At 44.2% G+C, this 21610-nt stretch overlaps 1 protein-coding gene across 1 annotated transcript in view; it reads right to left on the bottom strand.

Moving 5' to 3' along the window:
- FOXP2 (forkhead box P2) overlaps nt 1-21610 on the bottom strand; it is a 1142483-nt gene that overhangs the window by 653573 nt on the left and 467300 nt on the right. The window contains exon 9 of the mRNA XM_058190721.1: nt 10693-10779. The gene's annotated coding sequence lies outside the window, so the exon portion shown is untranslated. The remainder of the gene's footprint in view (nt 1-10692; nt 10780-21610) is intronic.

The raw sequence follows: 21610 nt of genomic DNA on the forward strand, positions 1-21610 counted from the left end.
ATTGTTACTGGGTGAGTGACTGGCCAACTCACAGATAAGAAGGAAACATTTTTAAAGCTTGAAAGTAGTCCCAACCTGAAATTAGCAGCTAATTGACACGCAGGAATTCAAAGTGATGAAAAACAAAAAACAAAGAGGAACTTTAAGATCAAAGCCCTAAAAGGAAAACTTTCCATCTAGATTTAAAATTGGATTTGGAAGAAATTAAAAATAATAAAAGAAAAAGAAAATTGAGGAAAAGCATTATTTAACAACAAAAGGATTTAATTGAAGAGGAAATAATTATCTTTGTGGATTAACAATTGATATTTTGTTGCCGGGGGATTTGTGAATTGGAGAGAGACATCTGCTAGTGAAAAAAAAGCATTGCATTACTTAGATTACCAGGGGAAACTACTGGAGGAGTATTTGTTTAAACAGCTGGAGCATGATTTCAAAAAGGAGTGGAAAGAATAAAGACTCAAACTGGAATGGTTTAAATGAACATTTGGATTGGACATTATTTGGAAAGAAAAAAGAAAAAAGAGACATTATATGGACTTGAATTTGAATTATACATAAGCTAAAATAATAAATTCAAAAATCCTTTCTCTTTAAATTGAGAACATCAATAAGTTGGGAGCATGAGTATGAGGAACTAAGGGAGATGTTTCAAAAGGTGTGAGAAGCATTTAAGGGAAATAAAGAAGCAGAAGACTGGTTAGAATGTAAAAAAAGGAAAAAGGAAATATGAGTGAGACGCAAGAGGAGCAAGAATACAATGTTGAAAAGGAAATAATTGAAGATAAAAACATAGATGATTACACTAGGATTGACAGTGACAGGATAAAAATGGATAGGGGGAGTATTTCTCAAAAAAGAAGAGAGGAGAAGGAAATGGGAAAAGATTGAGGGGGAAAATTAAAAGAGTAAAAATTAGAGAAAGGAGTCAGAAAGGAAGATACAAGAAAAAGAAGATAAGAGAAAGGGAGAAAGGGAGGAAAACATTAAGTAATGGAATTCTGGAGAGACCGAAAGAAAATGGTTAAAAGGGGAAGAAAAATGGATAGCAGAAAGGAAATTTCTGCCTCTGTGGCTCAGACTGGTAAGACAGTCTGCTATTAACAGCAGCTGCTTGCAATTACTGCAGGTTCAAGCCCCACCAGGCCCAAGGTTGACTCAGCCTTCCATCCTTTATAAAGTAGGTAAAATGAGGACCCAGATTGTTGTGGGCAATAAGTTGACTTTGTATATAATATACAAATGGATGAAGACTATTGCTTGACATAGTGTAAGCCGCCCTGAGTCTTCGGAGAAGGGCGGGATATAAATGCAAATTAAAAAATTAAAAAATTAAAAATTAAAACATCAATAGGTTGATTCTAGGGAAAGATATTAGTAGTAGAAACTGTATGTAAGAAGTAAATTAGAAGAAATATATAGATTATTGTAAAAGGGAAGTAAGCAAAGATGAAATGAAGTGTATGTAGAAGCAAAAAAGAAGAAATATACTGTTTAGTGTAAAATGGAGAAGTAGATGAAATGTGAAAGATAAAATGGGTTATATGTTTTGTTGTCTGAGGATGTATGGATTTGAGAGAACAATAGTGGATGGTAAAGAAATATGTTTTAAATATTGAAAAAGAACAAAGAAATTGATTGAAATTAAGATATAAAACTGAAAAGTTAGCAAATGATATAAGTAAGGATGAAATGAAATATATGTAACAAGTAAAAAAGGAAGAAGTATAGTGTTTAAGAAAAATAGACCAGCAGATGAAATGTGAAAGATAGAATGGTTTCTAGGTGAAAATAATTGAAAGTGAGATATAAAATTAAATAAAATTGAAATATTAGTAAATGATGTATGCTAATGAAAGAGAAAAATAATTATTGAACGGGGAATAAGAATTTGAAGAAAATAAGATGTGGACAGTTGAACTAACTAAAAGATTCTAAGGTAAAAATGGAATAAGTTGAAATACATTGTTAATAATTAAAAATATATGAGGGAAATTCTGAGAAATACATTCAATAAATGGAGGAAAAACCGGGGCTGTCTGGACACCATAATGAAAAATAATGAATTGAAAATGAATACAGCAATAGAGAGAGATAAGAAGGAGTAGAGAGACGGAAGAAAAGGAGAAGGAGAGAGAGAAAAAGAAGAAAGGGAAGGGGGAGGAAGAAAGGGAGGGGAAATAAGAGTAGGAGAGAAGGTTAAATAGGGAGGAAGAAAGGAGGAGGGGGAGAAAGGAAGGGGAAGTAGAGAAGGAGTAGGAGATGAGGGAAGAAAGTAGGAAGGATAAAAGAAGGGAGGGAGAGGAAAGAGAAAGAGAAGAAAGATTGCTGTAAAACAAAAAAGATGAAATGGAAGAAAGGCAACCCCGAACATGTTTGAATATATCAGGATAAAAACTGAATTATCTAAAAAATAATAAAAGAGAATATATATCAGTAGAAATGGAGAAATTAGAATTTGAGGGTGAAAGATGTGGTTTATATAAACAACCATAGAAATATTAAAATATGATTAAAAATATGGAAAAAGAACACTTTGGCAGAAATTGTAACTAAGTGAAATGTATTATGTTAAGTTGTATAAGATATGATATGGCCAATACTCTGTCCATAAAATATATGAGGGGAATTCTGAGAAATACACTTAATAAATGGAGGAAAAACCAGTGTAGTCTGGACACCATAGTGAAAAATACTGAATTGAAAATGAACACAGCAATAGAAAGAGATAAGAAGGTGTAGAGAGACGGAAGAAAAGGAGAAGGAGAGAGAGAAAAAGAAGAAAGGAAAGAGGAGAGGAAGAAAGGGAGGGGAAATAAGAGTAGGAGAGAAGGTTAGATAGGGAAGAAGAAAGGAGGAGCGGGAGAAAGGAAGGAGAAGTAGAGAAGGATTAGGAGAAGAGGGAAGAAAGTAGGAAGGATAAAAGAAGGGAAGGAGACGAAAGAGAAAGTGAAGAAAGATTGCTGTAAAATAAAAAAGATGAAATGGAAGAAAGGCAACCCCGAACATGTTTGAATATATCAGGATAAAAACTGAATTATCTAAAAAATAATAAAAGAGTATATATATCAGTAAAAATTGAGAAATTAGAATTTGAGGGCGAAAGAAGATGTGGTTTATATAAACAAGCATAGAAATATTAAGATATGATTAAAAATATGGAAAAAGAACACTTTGGTAGAAATTGTAACTAAGTAAAATGTATTTGAATATGTTAAGTTGTATAAGATATGATATGGCCAATACTCTGTTCATAAAATATGTGGAGGGGGGTGAAGAAAAAAAATCAATAAAAATTGATTTAAAGAATGTTTCATTTTGGTTGTTCATTTAATGATGTAGAAGATTGGACTTCCTTTTGCAGCCACAGTGAGAACGGCTCTGCTGAATCCCATGAAATTCCAGCTGCTAACTGCAGTCGGGAGACCCTTTGGGTTCATAGCCTCCTTGTAGGAGAGGTGAAGGAAGGAGAGGCACTTCACTGGCCATGAGGAACCTGAAATTTCTCGTTAGGTCCAAAGCAAGCTTGTTGTGCCTCGTCTTCTCTCCTCTCCTCAGTCGGGCCCCTCCTGTCTCCTCCCGGGCCTGCTATAATAATAATAATAATAATAATAATAATAATAATAATAATAATAATAATAATAATAATAATAATAATAATAATAATAATAATAATAATAATAATAATAATAATAATAATAATAATAATAATAATAATAATAATAATAATAATAATAATAATAATAATAATAATATTTTAATTTGTATACTGCCCTTCTCCCGAAGGACTCAGGGCGGTGAACAGCCAAATAAAAACAACAATCAAATACACACAATACAGATAAAACAGTAGCTAGAAAACTTATTCAAATTTGGCCAAAATTTATAATACATTTAAAATCCCAAAAAACTAATTAAAAATTAAAAACCCATAAAAACATCTAAAAATTCTATGCCAGTCCCACGCGGAAAAATAGGTATGTCTTAAGCTCGCGGCGAAAGGTCCGAAGGTCAGGAAGTTGTCGAAGTCCAGAGGGAAGTTCGTTCCATAGGGTAGGAGGCCCCACAGAGAAGGCCCTTCCCCTGGGGGCCGCCAGCTGACATTGCTTGGCTGACGGCACCCTAAGGAGTTCCACTCTGTGAGAATGCACGGGTCAGTGGGAGGCAAACAGTGGCAGTAGGCGGTCCTGTAAGTAACCCGGTCCTAAGCCATGAAGCGCTTTAAAGGTGGTAACCAACACCTTGAAGTGCACCCGGAAGACCACAGGCAGCCAGTGCAGCTTGTGCAGGATTGGTGTTATATGGGAGCTCCGAACAGCTCCCTCTATCACCTGCGCAGCTGCGTTCTGGACTAACTGGAGTCTCCGGGAGCTCTTCAAGGGGAGCCCCATGTAGAGAGCATTGCAGTAGTCCAGGTGAGAGGTAACAAGAGCATGAGTGACTGTGCATAAGGAATCCCGGTCAAGAAAAGGGCGCAACTGGCGTATCAGGCGTATCAATACAGATAAACACAATACAGATAAAACAGTAGCTAAAAAACTTATTCAAATTTGGCCCAAATTTAAAATACATTTAAAATCCCAAAAAACTAATTAAAAATTAAAAACCCATAAAAACATCTAAAAATTCTATGCCAGTCCCACGCGGAAAAATAGGTATGTCTTAAGCTCGCGGCGAAAGGTCCGAAGGTCAGGAAGTTGTCGAAGTCCAGGGGGAAGTTCGATCAGGCGTATCAATACAGATAAACACAATACAGATAAAACAGTAGCGCCTACTGTACGCAGTAGCGTACCATCAGGCGTACCTGATAAAAAGCTCTCCTGGAGACGGTCGTCAAATGTTCTTCGAAAGACAACCGTCCATCCAGGAGAACGCCTAAGTTGCGCACCCTCTCCATTGGGGCCAATGACACTCCATTGGGGCCAATGACTCACCCCCAACAGTCAGCCGTGGTTGTAGCTGACTGTACTGGGATGCCGGCATCCACAGCCACTCCATCTTGGAGGGGTTGAGTTTGAGCCTGTTTCTCCCCATCCAGACCCGTACAGCTTCCAGACACCGGGACAGCACTTCGACAGCTTCATTGGGGTGGCCTGGTGTGGAGAAGTACAGCTGCGTGTTGTCAGCGTACAGTTGGTAACTCACCCAAAGCCACTGATGATCTCACCCAGCAGCTTCATATAGATGTTGAACAGGAGGGGCGAGAGAATCGACCCCTGTGGCATCCCATACATGAGGCACCTCATAGTCGATCTCTGCCCTCCTGCCAACACCGTCTGTGACTGGTCAGAGAGATAGGAGGAGAACCACTGAAAAACGATACCTCCCACTCCCAAACTCTCCAGCCGGCGCAGCAGGATACCATGGTCGATGGTATCAAAAGCCGCTGAGAGATCTAACAGGACCAGGGCAGAGGAATAACCCCTGTCCCGAGCCCTCCAGAGATCATCCAGGAACTAGGGGAAACGGGCGTGCCACCACACTCTCTACAACCTTTGCCACAAAGCGAAGGTTGGAGACAGGACGGTAATTATCTAAAATGGCTGGGTCCAGGGAAGGCTTCTTGAGGAGGGGTCTCACCACCGCCTCTTTCAAGGCGGAAGGGACAACCCCCTCCAACAAAGAAGCATTAATAATTCCCTGGAGCCAGCCCCGTGTCACCTCTTGTGTGGCCAGCACCAACCAAGAGGGACACGGGTCCAGTAAACATGTAGTGGCATTCAGCCTTCCCAGCAACCTGTCCACCTCCTCGGGAGTCACAGGATCAAACTCATCCCAAACAGCCTCAACAAGACGAGGCTCTGACGTTTCACCTGAATCTACCCAATTTTGGTCTAAAACGTTCCGAAGCTGAGCGATTTTATCGTACAGATACACACTAAAATCCTCGGCACAACCCTGCAGGGGGTCATCCCACACCTCCTGCTGCAGGAGAGAGCGGGTCACCCGAAACAGGGCGGCCAGGCGGTTATCTGCCGATGCAATAAGGGAGGAAATGTACGTACGTTTAGCCTCCCCCAATGCCACTAGATAGGTCTGAATATATGACCTAACCAGTGTTCGGTCGGCTTCCGAACAGCTGGACCTCCAGGCACTCTCTAGGTGTCTTTTCTGGCGTTTCATCTCCCTCAGCTCCTCAGAAAAGCAAGGAGCTGGTTGAGACCTGCGCCGGGTCAGAGGCCGCAAAGGCACGACATGGTCCAAAGCCCCTGCCGCGGCCCATTCCCAGGCTGCGACTAGTTCTTCAGCCGTGCCATGGGCCAGATCCTCAGGAAACGGCCCAAGCTCCGTCAGAAACCTCTCCAGGTCCGTCAGGCGCCTGGGACGGAACCAACGCATTGGCCCCATCTCCCTGTGGTGTTGAGTAGCAGTCCGAAAGTCCAGATGAAGGAGAGAATGATCCGACCATGACAAAGACTCAATGACTAAATCACCTAGTTCCAGATCATTCAGCCACTGACCTGAGACAAAAATCAGATCTAGTGTGCCTCCCCCGATGTGAGTAGGGCCGTTAACTACTTGAGTCAGGTCCATGGCCGTCATGGAGGCCATGAACTCCCGAGCCGCCGAAGATGCCACGTCGGTTGATGGCAAGTTGAAATCCCCCATGACCATCAGTCTAGGGGTCTCAACCGCCAACCCGGCAAGCACCTTCAACAGCTCGGGCAGGGCTGTTGTCACGCACCAAGGAGCCAGGTACGTGATCAACAAGCCCACTTGAGTCCTACGACCCCACTTCACACAGAGGGTTTCACAACCAGCTATCTGAGGTACAGTAGTCTCCCTCGGTTCCAGGCTTTCCTTGATAATGACCGCCACCCCCCCACCCCTACCTTGGGCCCTCGGCTGGTGAAATGCTCGGAAACCTAGTGGGCACATCTCAACTAGGGGAATCCCCCCTTCCTGCCCAACCAGGTTTCCGTAATGCCCATAAGGTCCGCGGCCCCCACCTGAATAAGATCAGAAATCAGGGGGGCTTTATTCACCACGGACCTCGTATTGCATAACATCAGCCAAAGGTCCAAGCTCTGAGGAATCTGGTCACTCGGGGAACTGAGGGGCTGGAGCACGCGATCGCTCTTAAACAGCGAGCATACACTCCCGAAACACGATATGGCCCCCCGCTTCTGCCATATCTGCCCCTCCCACTTACCGTGCCAATGGAACAACCCTGGTGAACTGGAATGTAATCCTCCCCCGTCACCTCCGGACCTATTACAGTAGCGCCGCGAGCACCCGCAGGAACTGGCCCCCTCCCTGACAGGTTTTCCCTCCCACCCCCCAACCCAAACCTGTCAGTTCCCACCCTCTCCTTAAAACTCCCCTTAAGACTCCCCTTAAAAATTCCCTTAAAACAATTAATTAAAAAAATCCCCTAAGCCTCCTATTTTTGGCATGCCACCTCTCGGGGTTCTAAAACCCATCATCAAGGTGGGCCCTCGATAATGTAGAGGGCCAAGCCCGCGAGAGAGGGGAGTCTCACAGGGCAAGAAGGTCAGCCGCTGAAAATGTCCGCATGATGAAAACCCGGCAAGCAGACCCATCCTGGCCAGTCAAGATGTCACCGCCAGCTCTCCGGGTGAGAACAGTCAATAAGAATCAGTCTTAGGCAGCAGATGATATAATCACCGCCTTATCCAGTCACTCAGCACCACGACAGGCCACCCATATCCCTACCGTAGCCTCAAAGATTGGGGCCACTAATTTGGCCGCTGATGGAAAACAATCTGAGGCTATCAGACTCTGAATCTGATAATGAAGATGAACGGCCTGTAATGCCTCCAGCCCCCAGCCCTGGCCCCATGCCCGGACAGGATGTCAGGAATGAACAAACAAACCTCACTCATACGGCGTGTGTTCCTTTGGCTCAGCCATCAGAGGAAGTCAGCCACGGATTGGAATTACTCGGGCCTACTCCTTCTGACCCCTTCCTTTCTCAAACAGCAGAAGACAATTCAAAGTGGGAGGATCCTTGCTTCCGGAGATCTGAGAGGCAACGCCAGCAGAAGGAAGGGAGGGGCAGGCCTGGATAAATGCTGAGTCATGGAGCCACACCCCACAGCCTATATAAAGGACCTGCTTTTGGCATTCCAACTTTGAGTCAAGCAAAGTCTCATCTAGTTTGGTGAAGTCACAACTTGGACTCCTGCCTGCCCTGAGAACCCTCGGAAGAATTTGGCAAAGCTGCAGAGGCTTCGTTGCCACGCCTGATATGGACTTCCTAGACCTGGTCATTGGAGGGGGAGGGGGACACGACAAAGCTGTTCCAAACAGCAACAGGCACGTCCCCCATTGCTGGCAGTCACGAAGCCGGGACAATCGGGACCCAAGATTGTGCAAGAGCAGTGTATGGACAGAACATTGAAACTGGGTGAGATAATTACCAACCTTTACTCTAATGACTTGCAATAACAAAAAGAATACAAAAAGGAAACTCCTAAACTTAAAATAGCAGCAAATTAATACATGGAGAAAAAAAAACAGAATCAAAAGGTGGAAAAAGCTTAAGAGAAGTTATAAAATACAGAAAATCTGGAAAAAAGCTCAAACAATTTGAAAGCTATTTTAAGGAGAAATTACTTGTTTTATTTGAATTTTTAAACCTCCTGGATTTATTGGTATTAGCTGTTTCTGACAGTTTGCTTAATGTTGGATTTGGAAATAAGAGAACCATTTACTGGAGAAAGAGAAGTATTGCAACACTATAGCTGCAGTATATTCAACAAAAGCTAATCTAATACACACAAAGTCTAATACACAGAATATAAGAAACAACATCTGGTGAATGACCTGACCTTGACTCTGTTGACTCTGTAGTTAGAAGATGACTGGAAAATCTGAGAACATTCACAGGTGTTTTTCCCCCTTTTGAAGAGTTTAAAAGGAACTAATTTGCAAAACTAAACTTTATTATAATTGTTGGTTGGATTATGGATTAGAAGGATTGGAGAAATTTAGTGGATTAATTTGACTAATTTGGACTTGGACTATTAATGTTATTTAATATAATATTCTACGAGGCAAAAGAAGAAAAACGTCAGAAGTAAAGAGAGAAGAAGGAAATAAGACTAAAATTTGGACAATTGGACAATATATAATTGGGGAACGATAAGACTCTAAACTATTATGAAATAAAATGTGGGGTTTTGGAGGTATAATTATGGAATCGATGTAATTGGATTTCTTAAATATTGAGATATTGGAATAATAGAAAGATACTTTGTATAATTTGTATTAAATAGCTATAAAATGGATTTAGAGATGTATGAAGAAATTTGTTTATGTTAAAAAATTTGCATGAAGCTTTAAGAGATGACAAAGAGACAAAGGGATTGTTTAAAGATACAGAAATGAATGTAGAAGCTACTCAAGAACTGGGGGGGAAAGAGGAACACGATACTCAAGAAACAGAGGAGAAATTAGAAAAAACAGGGGAAGAGAAAAAAATGAGAAGCAAGAAGTTAAGAACAAAGAGGAGAAAAGATTAATAAGTAGAAGAGAATTACACAACCTCTCAATTTACAATGGTATAGAGTGAAAAGAGAAAAACCGCTTTAAAAAAAACAAAAGGAAGTTTTGTGGATGGGTATTCAAACAACAGAAAAGAAACAGACAAAAGGCACCCAGAAGGGAAAGTTTTTTTGTGTAGTCATAAAAAAATTAAAAAGAGATACAAGATTCTAAGGGAGAGATAAAAGGCTGACCAAAAAATCACTAAATGATGGAATTTTAAAAAGACCGAGATGATAGATAATGTGAAAATATATTTTAAAAAATGGGAAAATACCATAACCCCAATAAGTTTAGGTTAGTAGATGATAAATTAAGAGTAGGCAATTTAACTATAGTATTAATGTCAAAAGTGTGTTAAAATATATCGTGAATTTAAAATATTAAATATTAAGGATTAATAAATGGTGGGGATTTTGAGATATACTCCCGTGATGAATTGAATATTATTAATTGGTGTTATTAGTAATCCTATATATTTGGAATATCGATGCTATGTGGAATAATGAGTGATTTTTAAAATATGGAAGCATAGTATTTACTAAGGGATAACAAACACAGGGTGCAAAGAAATGTTTTTATGCTTAAATGAATCAATGGGAAAATGTAAAAGGAATGTGAAATGAGACTAGTATTGTTCGAAGTTGGAAGATTAGAACTCTACATGTGATTTATATTATTATAGTTAATGTTGTATAAAAAAGACTTGACCCAATCAATGCAATGTACACAAAATATGTATATTTATATTGGAAAAAATAAAAAACCTATGGGGAAAAAAAGGATGTGGAAGATTTTGCCACAGTTTTCCAGAAGAAAAATTTAATAGTTTTGAAATGTAATAGTTCATTTAAAGTTTTCAAAATTTAAAAGTTTTAAGGTTTAAAAATTTAGAATTTGAAAGTGTACACACACACACACACACACACACACACACACACACACACACACACACACACATATATATGAAGACACCAGGAGTTGAGCTCTACTCAGGAGTGTCTTTATCTTTCTAAAGAGATGCCCAGAAAAAGTACATGGAATGGAGAGGCAAAATCATAAAAATAATCTAGAGTATATCCTTTAAGACAAAAATTGCACAACACCACATAGTTTACTTGCATTTTCTCGAAGGAGAAAAAGATAATGAGGCACAAAATTGGAACAACAGACTGTACTTACTGTTCTTTCTTAGAGCAAAGCAACCCTTTTTAACTCTCAGTCTTCAAGTGGACTGTACACATCATCAACTCCTGTACTGGAGACAACCTAAAAAAAGTCAAATAAGTCAAATAAATCAGGTTGTGACTTTGTTTTACCCTGATAGGTGAACTGATTCATTTAAGACAGATTTACTAGTCCATTACTTTGCTATATAGTTATCTAGTGAGTGAATAATGCCTGCCACTCATCATAGAAAATCTCACAATATTCACTTTAAATAGCACCCCTGGGACATTATTAATCTGAAATACCTGAAGTTTATGCAGCAGGCAAAAGATTTAGAGAGAGAAAGAGAAAAAGAAAGTTGTTAAAGTGTATGCACGTTATATATAGTATATATTAAAATTGTTTCTATGATTCTTACATATATTTTTAAATCAACAGTGGAAATAATACTATATATCCTTGATAAGGACATAGTTTGGGATTTTATCAAAAACAGCTCCATATGATACAGTTACATATTATTTTGGATCACATGAATGATGTCAGCAATTGCCTTGCTTTCAATGTGCACAAGACAGTAAGAAGGTACTTGAGCATTGCAAAGTGCAGGAATGGTCAGGAGGCAAATTATTATTATTATTATTATTATTTATTTGATTTTTATACCGCCCTTCTCCCGAAGGACTCAGGGCGGTGTACAGCCAAAAGTAAAAACAGACGATACAATATACAATTTAAAATACAAATTAAAAAACTTATTTTATAATTGGCCTAAAAAACTTTAAAATATATAAAACTAAAACCCCATTAAAATTAATATTAAAAAATTTAAAATCGATAAAATTTAAGCCAGCCCCGTGCGAATGAAAAGATGTGTCTTCAGTTCGCGGCGGAAGGTCCGAAGGTCAGGTATTTGGCGTAAACCCGGGGGAAGCTCGTTCCAGAGTGTGGGAGCCCCCACAGAGAAGGACCTTCCCCTGGGGGCCGCCAGCCAACATTGCTTGGCAGACGGCACCCTGAGAAGTCCCTCTCTGTGAGAGCGTACGGGTCGGTGGGAGGCATACGGTAACAGCAGGCGGTCCCGTAAGTACCCAGGCCCTAAGCCATGGAGCGCTTTGAAGGTAGTAACCAAAACCTTAAAGTGCACTCGAAAGGCCACAGGTAGCCAGTGCAGTCTGTGCAGGAGCGGTGTTACGTGGGAGCTACGCGTAGCTCCCTCTATCACCCGCGCAGCTGCATTCTGGACTAACTGAAGCCTCCGAGTGCACCTCAAGGAGAGCCCCATGTAGAGAGCATTACAATAATAATAAAATAAAAGCCAAAGATATAAAACCGACTAGATTTGTCTCTTTCCAACTGGAAAGCAAAATTGTGATTATATGATTTTCTATTCAGCAATCATTCCACTTAACGGTAGAATTGCCAGTTCCAATTAGGAACATTAAGGACTAGCTATACTTGTTTTCTAAATCTAAAATCCTTTTTTTCAGTTAATAGTTTTTGATCTTCTCATTTTTTGTAACATTTTCATTTTCTATTAATTTTAAATCCAGCTATTGCACCAATATTTATCTTGTACCTATTCCTTCCAACGGATTTTCAACTATTAAAACCAAACCATCTTCAATTTTGTTAGATTCGGGCAATAACGAGGCAGGAGACCAGGATAGTGACAACAGCTCTTTACTATATGGTGAACCCAGCAGCCAGCGCTGGGAAAAACCTCTCCTTATATAAAGTTTAACCGGGGGCTTCAACCAATCAGCAACGTGCTATTTTCCCGCCAAAACTTTTAAAGATACATTACACTCCTTCCCTCCCAGAAAACACTTTACCACTATTTACATAAAATTTGCATCTTATTTTTCGACGTAATCACGCAAGTAGACTGGGCGTCTCCTGACTCTTTCAGACCTGCGCAATTCATTCCCTGGGAGTGAGTCGAGCTGGCCGGAGGGACTGTTTGTTCCTCTCAGCTCCTCCTCTAGGCCATCCGGCCCTGGATTATTTGCAGAGTCTTCCCTGCTGTCTTCAGGATGAACCAGTTGGCGTCGCTGGACCTCCCGGCACTCAGATAAGTCCTGCGTTAGCCCCGGGTTTGAGTCAGCTGTGGATTCCAACATTGAATAGTCAGGGCATGTTTCGTCTGATTCTGTATTACCTGTTATGCGTTTTCTTATCTGGTCTATGTGGCGCTTCCATACCCGGCCATCCCCCAACTCAACTAGATATGACTTGGGTCCTGTTATTTCTAGGATTGTTCTTGCTAACCAGGTCGGGCCCTCGCTGTAGTTGTGTGCCCACACTAGGTCGCCTGTTGCCATCTCTCTTGTTTTACCTTGTGCCCCTTTGTAACCGTCTGGTGTGTAGTTAGGGTTTAAACGGTCTAGGGGGCACCTAAGTTTCCGACCCATTAATAGTTCGGCCGGGCTGCGGCCAGTTGTGACACAGGGGGTTCTGTGTTGGACTGCTAGGAATGTATCGATTTTAGTTTGCCAATCGCCTGGCTTGATTCTGGACAATGCTTCTTTTGCGCTCCGAACGAAACGTTCTGCAAGGCCGTTCGTCGCAGGGTGGAAAGGCGCCGAGAGGACATGTCGGATGCCCTCCTCTGCCAAGTACCCTTCAAACTGGGTTGCCGTGAATTGCGGGCCGTTATCGGAGACTAAAGTGTCGGGCAACCCATGGGTTACAAATAGGTGCCGTAGGGCTGAGATCACGGCCTCGGCTGTCATGGATCTCATGAGAATGATTTCCAGCCATTTGGAGTAGGCATCGACTACTACCAGAAAGGTTTGGCCGTGGAAGGGGCCGGCAAAATCGATATGGATCCTAGACCAGGGGCCCTGGGGTCTCTCCCATTCCCGAATCGGGGCCGTTGGGGGTAGCGGTCTGGACTCCTGGCAGGCCTGGCATTTCCCTACCCTCTCAGCAATTTCTGAGTCCATTAAGGGCCACCACACATAGCTTCTCGCTAGACCCTTCTTCCTCACGATCCCTGGGTGACCTTCGTGAAGGAGATCCAGTACCTTTTTCCTTAGTTTCTCCGGGATCACCACTCGATCCCCCCATAGCAGGCACCCCCCTTGAGCCGAGAGTTCCCCACGTTTTTTTACAAACTCTTTAAAACGCTCGCCCGGCGCAGCGGGCCAACCTCTTTGTACCCACCCAATTACAGTTCTTATTGTAATGTCCTTATACGAAGCCCGAGCCACCTCTTTGGATGTGACTGGGCCAGAGTCCAAAGAGTCAATTAGCAGAACTGGTGTCCCTGGAGTGGGGTCTTCGATAGTCTCTGGTAACGGGCATCTGCTCAGGGCATCTGCATGCCCTAATTCCTTTCCTGGCCGGTGTAGTAATTTGTAAGAATATGCTGCCAGGAAGATAGTCCATCGGGTCAGTCTTGGCGAGAGTGCCACGGGCGTTGGACGGTCGCCTGCCAGCAGACCTAGCAACGGTCTATGGTCCGTGATGATTTCAAAATCACGACCAAATACATACTCATGGAATTTCTTTACCCCTGAGACTATAGCCAAGGCTTCCTTATCAAGCTGGCTATAATTCCTTTCAGTGGATGACATGGTTCGGGAGTAGTATGCAATAGGGGCTTCTGTGCCATTTGGAAACCTGTGGCTGAGCACAGCCCCCACCCCATAGGGAGATGCATCGCAACTTAATACTAATGGCAGCGTGCCATTGTATTGGATAAGGAGGCTATCACTCGTTAGGAGATTCTTTACCCCTTCGAATGCCCTAGCTTCCGCCTTTCCCCAAGACCATGCAGCCGTCTTTGCCAGTAATTTATGCAGCGGCTCAGCTACTGTTGCCTTATTCCTTAAGAATACTGCGTAGAAGTTGATCAGACCTAAGAATGCCTGTAACTCCGTTTTGTTCTTTGGCACCGGGGCCTTCCTGATGGCCCTTACCTTGCTCTCAGTGGGGTGAATCCCTTCCCTGTCTATCCGGTAGCCCAGGAATTCCACAGACTCAACCCCGATCTGGCATTTGTTTAGTTTAACCGTGAGACCGGCAGACCGGAAAATGCCCAAAACTTTTCGCAGCCGTACCCCTAATTCCTCTAGGTTTTCAGCGGATACCAGTACATCGTCAAAGTATGGTACTACCCCTGGCAGGCCCTGCAATAGCCGCTCCATTAGGTTCTGAAATAACCCTGGAGCCACACTAACCCCAAACTGTAATCGGGTACACTTGAAAGCCCCTCTGTGAGTCACGATTGTCTGTGCTTCAGCTGTGCTGCTATCTACGGGCAGCTGTTGATAGGCTTGGGCCAAGTCTAGCTTGGCAAAGACTTGCCCTTGCCCCATTGAGTGCAGTAGGTGCTGTACCACCGGGACGGGGTAAGCACTCTTTTGCAACGCTTTGTTAAGCGTTGCCTTGTAGTCAGCGCAAATCCGGACCGACCCGTCCGGTTTGACTGGGGTGACTATAGGGGTCTCCCACTTAGCATGGTCAACTGGCACTAGAATTCCCTGGTTTACTAGCTTGTCCAGTTCCCGGTCAATCCTGGGCTTTAGGGCGAACGGGACCCTCCTAGCCTTTAGACGGATAGGAGCAACTTGGGGGTCTAAGTTAAAAGAGATAGGGGTCCCCGTGTACTTGCCCAGGCAGTCTCTGAAAACGTCCCCAAATTCTTTCACGAGTGCATCTTTGAGGTCGACTTCGTTTCTGAAGATTCCAGTCACTCCCATGCCCAATGCTCGGAACCAGTCTAGTCCCAACAAGCTTGGCAGGGTCCCATCGACGATGGTGATGGGCAGAGTTTTCTTGTATTGTCCATACTCGACGTGGACGGACGTTACCCCTCGGACGGGGATGCGATTCCCTTGGTAGTCTTGTACCTTTAATTTCTGTGGTTGCAGTTTGCGCTTTGCGATGGCGGGTAAGGCTCTCACGAGAGTGTCCCAGGACATGATCGTGATCGATGAGCCGGTGTCCACCTCCAATCGGCACGGCACCCCCTCAATCTTTGCCTTGGTAAAGATTTTTTTCTCTACGCGAGTTGATGCGTGACCCACTCTCACGACAGTCTGATTCAACTTCGCGCCTTTTTTAAACTGGCCACTCGCGGGCCGCTTCGCCGTTCCCGCGCTCTGATTGGCCGGTTTGAATTTTTGGCGGGAAGGTTGGGGAGCTCGACAGACCTGTGCTAGGTGCCCTTCCTTCGCGCCGACAGGTTGCATCTTTAAATCTGCATTGTTGTCGTTGGTGTTGCCCTCCGCAACTCGCGCAGTCGCCCCGGTCGTCTTTCTCCGGCCTCCCGGTGTGGAAGACTCCTTCCTCGTCCTCACCCTCCGATTCGGCCTGGACCTCTTCATTGTGGACCGGGGTTGATTTCGCACCAGCCATTGGTGCGACCTGCTTTTGTAGGGTTTCCGCTGCTTGGGTGGACATCTCGTGAGCCCTGGCTTCGTCCAGGGCGTTTGTCAGCGTTAGGTTGCTTTTAGACAGCAGCCGCCTCCGCAAACGGATGTCCCTGACCCCGCGGATGAGTTGCTCCAGCAATGCCTCGTCCAAGTCTCGGTACTCGCAATGTTTTGAGGCTTTCCTCAGGGCGGCCATGTATGCGCTGATGGACTCGCCTTCTTGCTGTCTGCGTTCCCCGAATTCAAACCGTTGCACATACTTGGATGGCATTGGTGCAAAATGGGCTTTTAGTAAGGTCTGCAGAGTTTGCCACGGTACCGACTGTACCGGCGTTGGCTCAGCCAGGGATTCTGCGGTGTCAAAAACTTCTGGACCGCAGTGGCTCAGGAAATAGGCTCGTTTCCTGTTAAATGAATTGTTCAAGTTATTAATATTTATTGACATCTTAGTTTTATCCATGTTATCCTTAATTTACAGTTTGAGTATTTTATAGATTACAGTTATATAGGCTTGACTTTGCTTATTCTGATTTTTAGGTTGCTCCCTGCTGTTTATCATAATTAATAGACACTTGCTGATACATTCTAAGAATTAGTTAACATCTTTCTTTGAATAAATGTATACTTTTCTCCCATAATAAATACTTCCAAATGGAATGTAGCCATACACTTTTATTTATGCTTTATAAATACGATGTCAAGAATGTCAGGTCTTTATGTTTCTTAAGCACATGTTATTTTCTTAAGCACATGATAATAATTTCAATATTTTCACTCACTTTTAAAAGAATAGTTTCCCATATCAATTATATTATAGCCATTTTATTTATTTATTTATTTATTTATCATATTTATATACCGCCCTATCTCCCTAGGGACTCAGGGCGGTTCACAGGCAAATAAAAATACATATAAATACAGGATAAAATAACAATTAAAAAACTTATTCTACATAGCCCGATTATATTAAAAAACCATATCCATAATAAAACCCATTAAAACCAATAAAAACCAATATAAAATTTAAAATCTACTCCAGTCCTGCACAAGTAAATAGATGTGTTTTAAGCTCGCGGTGGAAGGTTCGGAGGTCCGGGAGTTGACGAAGTCCTGGGGGGAGTTCGTTCCAGAGGGTGGGAGCCCCCACAGAGAAGGCCGTTCCCCTGGGTGTCGCCAGACGGCACTGCCTAGCTGACGGCACCCTGAGGAGTCCCTCTCTGTGAGAGCGCACGGGTCGGTGAGAGGTATTCGGTCGCAGCAGGCGGTCCCGTAAGTAACCCGGCCCTATGCCATGGAGCGCTTTAAAGGTGGTTACCAAAACCTTGAAGCGCACCCGGAAGGCCACAGGCAGCCAGTGCAGTCTGCGCAGGAGAGGTGTCACATGGGAGCCACGAGGAGCTCCCTCTATCACCCGCGCAGCCGCATTCTGAACTAACTGAAGCCTCCAGATGCTCCTCGGGGCCGACCTCTGCCCCCCTGTCAACACCGTCTGCGACCGGTCGGAGAGATAGGAGGAGAACCACCGATAAACGGTGCCTCCCACTCCCAATCCCTCCAACCGGCGCAGCAGGATACCATGGTCGATGGTATCAAAAGCCGCTGAGAGGTCTAATAGGACCAGGGCAGAGGAACAACCCCTATCCCTGGCCCTCCAGAGATCATCCACCAACGCGACCAAAGCCGTCTCAGTGCTGTAACCGGGCCGGAAACCGGACTGGAACGGGTCTAGATAGACAGTTTCATCCAGGTGAAGGGGAAACTGATGTGCCACCATATTTCTACAACCTTCGCCGCAGCGAAGGTTGGAGACCGGACGATAATTACCTAAAACAGCCGGGTCCAGGGAAGGCTTCTTGAGGAGGGGCCTCACCACCGCCTCTTTCAAGGTGGCCGGAAAGACTCCCTCCAACAATGAAGCGCTCGTAATCGCCTGGAGCCAGCCTCGTGTCACCTCCTGAGTGGCCAGTACCAACCAGGAGGGGCACGGGTCCAGTAAACACGTGGTGGCATTCAATCTACCCAACAACCTGTCCATGTCCTCGGGAGCCACAGGGTCAAACTCATCCCAAACAATGTCAACAAGACCGCCCTCAGACGCCCCATCTGAATCGCCGCAATCTTGATCCAGACCGTCCCGAAGCTGAACGATTTTATCGTATAGATAACCGTTAAACTCCTCAGCACGTCCCTGCAACGGGTCATCCCGCTCTCCCTGGTGAAGGAGGGAACGGGTCACCCGAAACAGGGCGGCTGGGCAGTTATCTGCCGATGCAATGAGGGTGGAGGCGTAGCAATGCCTCGCTTCCCTCAGTGCCACTAGGTAGGTCCTACTATAGGATCTAACTAGTGTCCGATCAGCCTCCGAACGGCTGGATCTCCAAACACTCTTAGGGCGTCTTCTCCGGCGTTTCATCTCCCTCAGCTCCTCAGAGAACCAAGGAGCTGGTTGAGACCTGCGCCGGGTCAGAGGCCGCAAAGGCACGACACGGTCTAAGGCCCCGACCGCGGCTCGTTCCCAAGCCGCGACCAGTTCTTCAGCCGTGCCATGGGCAAGATCCTCAGGGAATGGCCCAAGCTCCATCAGGAACCTCTCCGGGTCCATCAGGCGCCTGGGACGGAACCACCGTATTGGTCCCGTCTCCCTGCGGTGTTGGATGGCGGTCTGAAAGTCTAGACGAAGGAGAGAGTGATCCGACCATGACAATGGCTCAATGACTACGTCTCCTAAAACCAGATCACTCATCCACTGACCAGAGATAAAAATCAAGTCCAGTGTGCCTCCCCCAATGTGGGTGGGGCCATCCACTACTTGAGTCAGGTCCATGGCCGTCATGGAGCCCCTGTATAAGATCACAAATAAGGGGGGCTTTTTTCACCACGGACCAAGCATTGCACAACATCAACCGAAGGCCCAAGCTCTGAGGATCCTGACCATCCGGGGAACGGGAGAAGTCCAAGGGGTCGGAGAGCGTGATCGCTTTCAGACATCGAGCACGCGCTCCCGGAAATTGATATGACCCCTCACTTCCGCCATACCTGCCTCTCCCACTTACCGTGTCAATAGAACCACCCTCACAAATAGGAACACACTCCTCCCTCATAACCTCCGAACCCGATAAAGAAGAACCGCCGCGAGCATGTGCAGGAACTGGCCCCCCACCCGACGGGCTACCCCCATTACCCGCCCTTACCCTCCCACCCCTTAAAAATTCCCTCTCTAAAAAACCCCACAGGCTCTTCTTTTTCGCATGCCACCTCTGTGGGTCCCAAGACCCATCATGGAGGCCGGCCCTCGGTAGTGAGGAGGGCCATTCCTGCGAGGCGGGGGCACCTCGCAGGCGCAAGAGTTCACAAGAAGTATAATGCGTAGCAGCTGAGGATAGAAATCGGCAGTATAGAGGCTCCATCTCCGAATGGCAAGATGACAACAGATGGTACTAGTCCAGAATGAGGACAGACAAAGAATGGAACACCAGTTGGCACCGAATGACAGTCTGGATGGTAATCTGTCCGGTGCATAGTCCAAACATCCTGGAACCGGGGGTGAGGGGAGATGGCACTCCGGTCGCTGGCCACGTCTTCCTCCGTCTTCCTCTGTCCCCAAATAAATCCCTTGTCTCCCCAGAAAGTCCTAAAGGACCAAAACCGCCATAGAAATCCCAAAGGCCGAGGGGGCATGGGTGATGTTATCACAGTCACAGACTGGTTACAGGGGACCACCTCCGGGATGCCTCCATCATCTCCCCGCAGTCCTCCAAACAACCACCTCCAAACATGGCCAGGAATAAATCCTAACCATTCCAGAGGCCAGGTCTCTCCAGACCTCTCCCTCCAAGAAGCGAAGCCCATATAAGGGGCTAAACCTCTCCGAGAGGCTGGAGGATGTGAAGGCTGCCAAGTCCACAGTCCGGCAGCAGGAGAAAGCCCAAAAGCCAAAAAGCCATGGCAACGAGGCAGATGGCAATAATAAGGGTAGATGTAATACCTCCGCTATCATCCAGATCGTCCAGGGGACCATAGGCCCAGGTTGCAGAGGCAAGAACCCGAAAAGTCCGGAATCCATAATCAGAAGACGGGCCGGAAAACGAGCCAGAGACGAGAGACCAGCCGGCTAGAAGAATCGGCCGAAAAACGGCCGAAGAAAAACGCCGACTCATCGCCCACCTCCGAGCCTAAAAATTCCTCTTAAAAAGAATCAAGTCCGTTGAGGAAATTAACAGCTTGTTTATGCACTTTTATGATCACAGATAACAAAAGGAAAGAATTTTTCTCCGAAGTTTAAGTTGGAATGAAGCAGTAATTTTTTTTTTCTTTTCCTTTGCTGACGTGGAGAAAAAATGGCGCTGATTATTGTTTGAAAGCTGTGAAGTTATCTGCGTTCTCTGTGGAGTGACTATGAATTACAAGCTGTTGAGAAATAAATTGAGTGCAAAATAAGCCGCTTCGGCTTCAATTAAAAAATTGCTGTCCCTTGATCTTCATTAAGACCCTCTGCAAAAGTGATTTGAAATACTAGTTTGAAAACTTTTTAAAATGACTCAACAACCTTCAGAAATGCAGCAAGTGGCTGCAGCTTTAAACAAAATTGGGGAAAAAATAGCAGGATTATCGAAGCGTATGGATAATTTGACATTGGAAATGAAAAAAATGAAACAAGAAATGAATGAAAATTTTGCAAAGCAAACAGTGGAAATGACAATTATTAAAGATGAACTTGAGCAGATTCATGTACATGATGCAAAAGTGGTTTGAAATACTAGTTTGAAAACTTTTAAAATGACTCAACAACCTTCAGAAATGCAGCAAGTTGCTGCAGCTTTAAACAAAATTGGGGAAAAATAGCAGGATTATCGGAGCGTATGGATAATTTGACATTGGAAATGAAAAAATGAAACAAGAAATGAATGAAAATTTTGCAAAGCAAACAGTGGAAATGACAATTATTAAAGATGAACTTGAGCAGATTCATGTACATGAGGCAAAAGTGGATCGGCAAATTGGTGAAATATTTTACAAAATGAGCAGCAAGACAAGAGAATTTGTCTCCTGGAAGAAGAAATGAGCAGCAAGACAAGAGAATTTGTCTCCTGGAAGAAGAAATGAGCAGCAAGACAAGAGAATTTGTCTCCTGGAAGAAGAAATGAGCAGCAAGACAAGAGAATTTGTCTCCTTGAAGAAGAAATGAGGAAATACAATTTGGTTATCCGAGGAATTCAAGAAGAAAAGGTAGATAATTTGAAACAGCGGGTTTTAAAATGGATTAATGATCTTGATACGCAAATTATGTTTACAATAACAGATCTGGCAAGTGTTTTTAGAATTGGATATAGAAGGCAAAATGGTTCCAACAGGAATGTGCTTGTCAGGTTTGCAAATCTTAGTGATAAGCTGGAAGTTATGGCCAAGGTGAGAGAGATGGGAGATGCTTCGAAGTTTGAAGGGAAGACTATTCAAGTCTTCCCGGATATATCAAGAGAAGAAAGGGCATGGAGATTTTACAGTAAGCCACGCCCACCAAGCCACGCCCACCAAGCCATGCCCACCAA

This window comes from Ahaetulla prasina, chromosome 7 (genome assembly GCF_028640845.1).
Source record: "Ahaetulla prasina isolate Xishuangbanna chromosome 7, ASM2864084v1, whole genome shotgun sequence".
Lineage (NCBI taxonomy): Eukaryota > Metazoa > Chordata > Lepidosauria > Squamata > Colubridae > Ahaetulla > Ahaetulla prasina.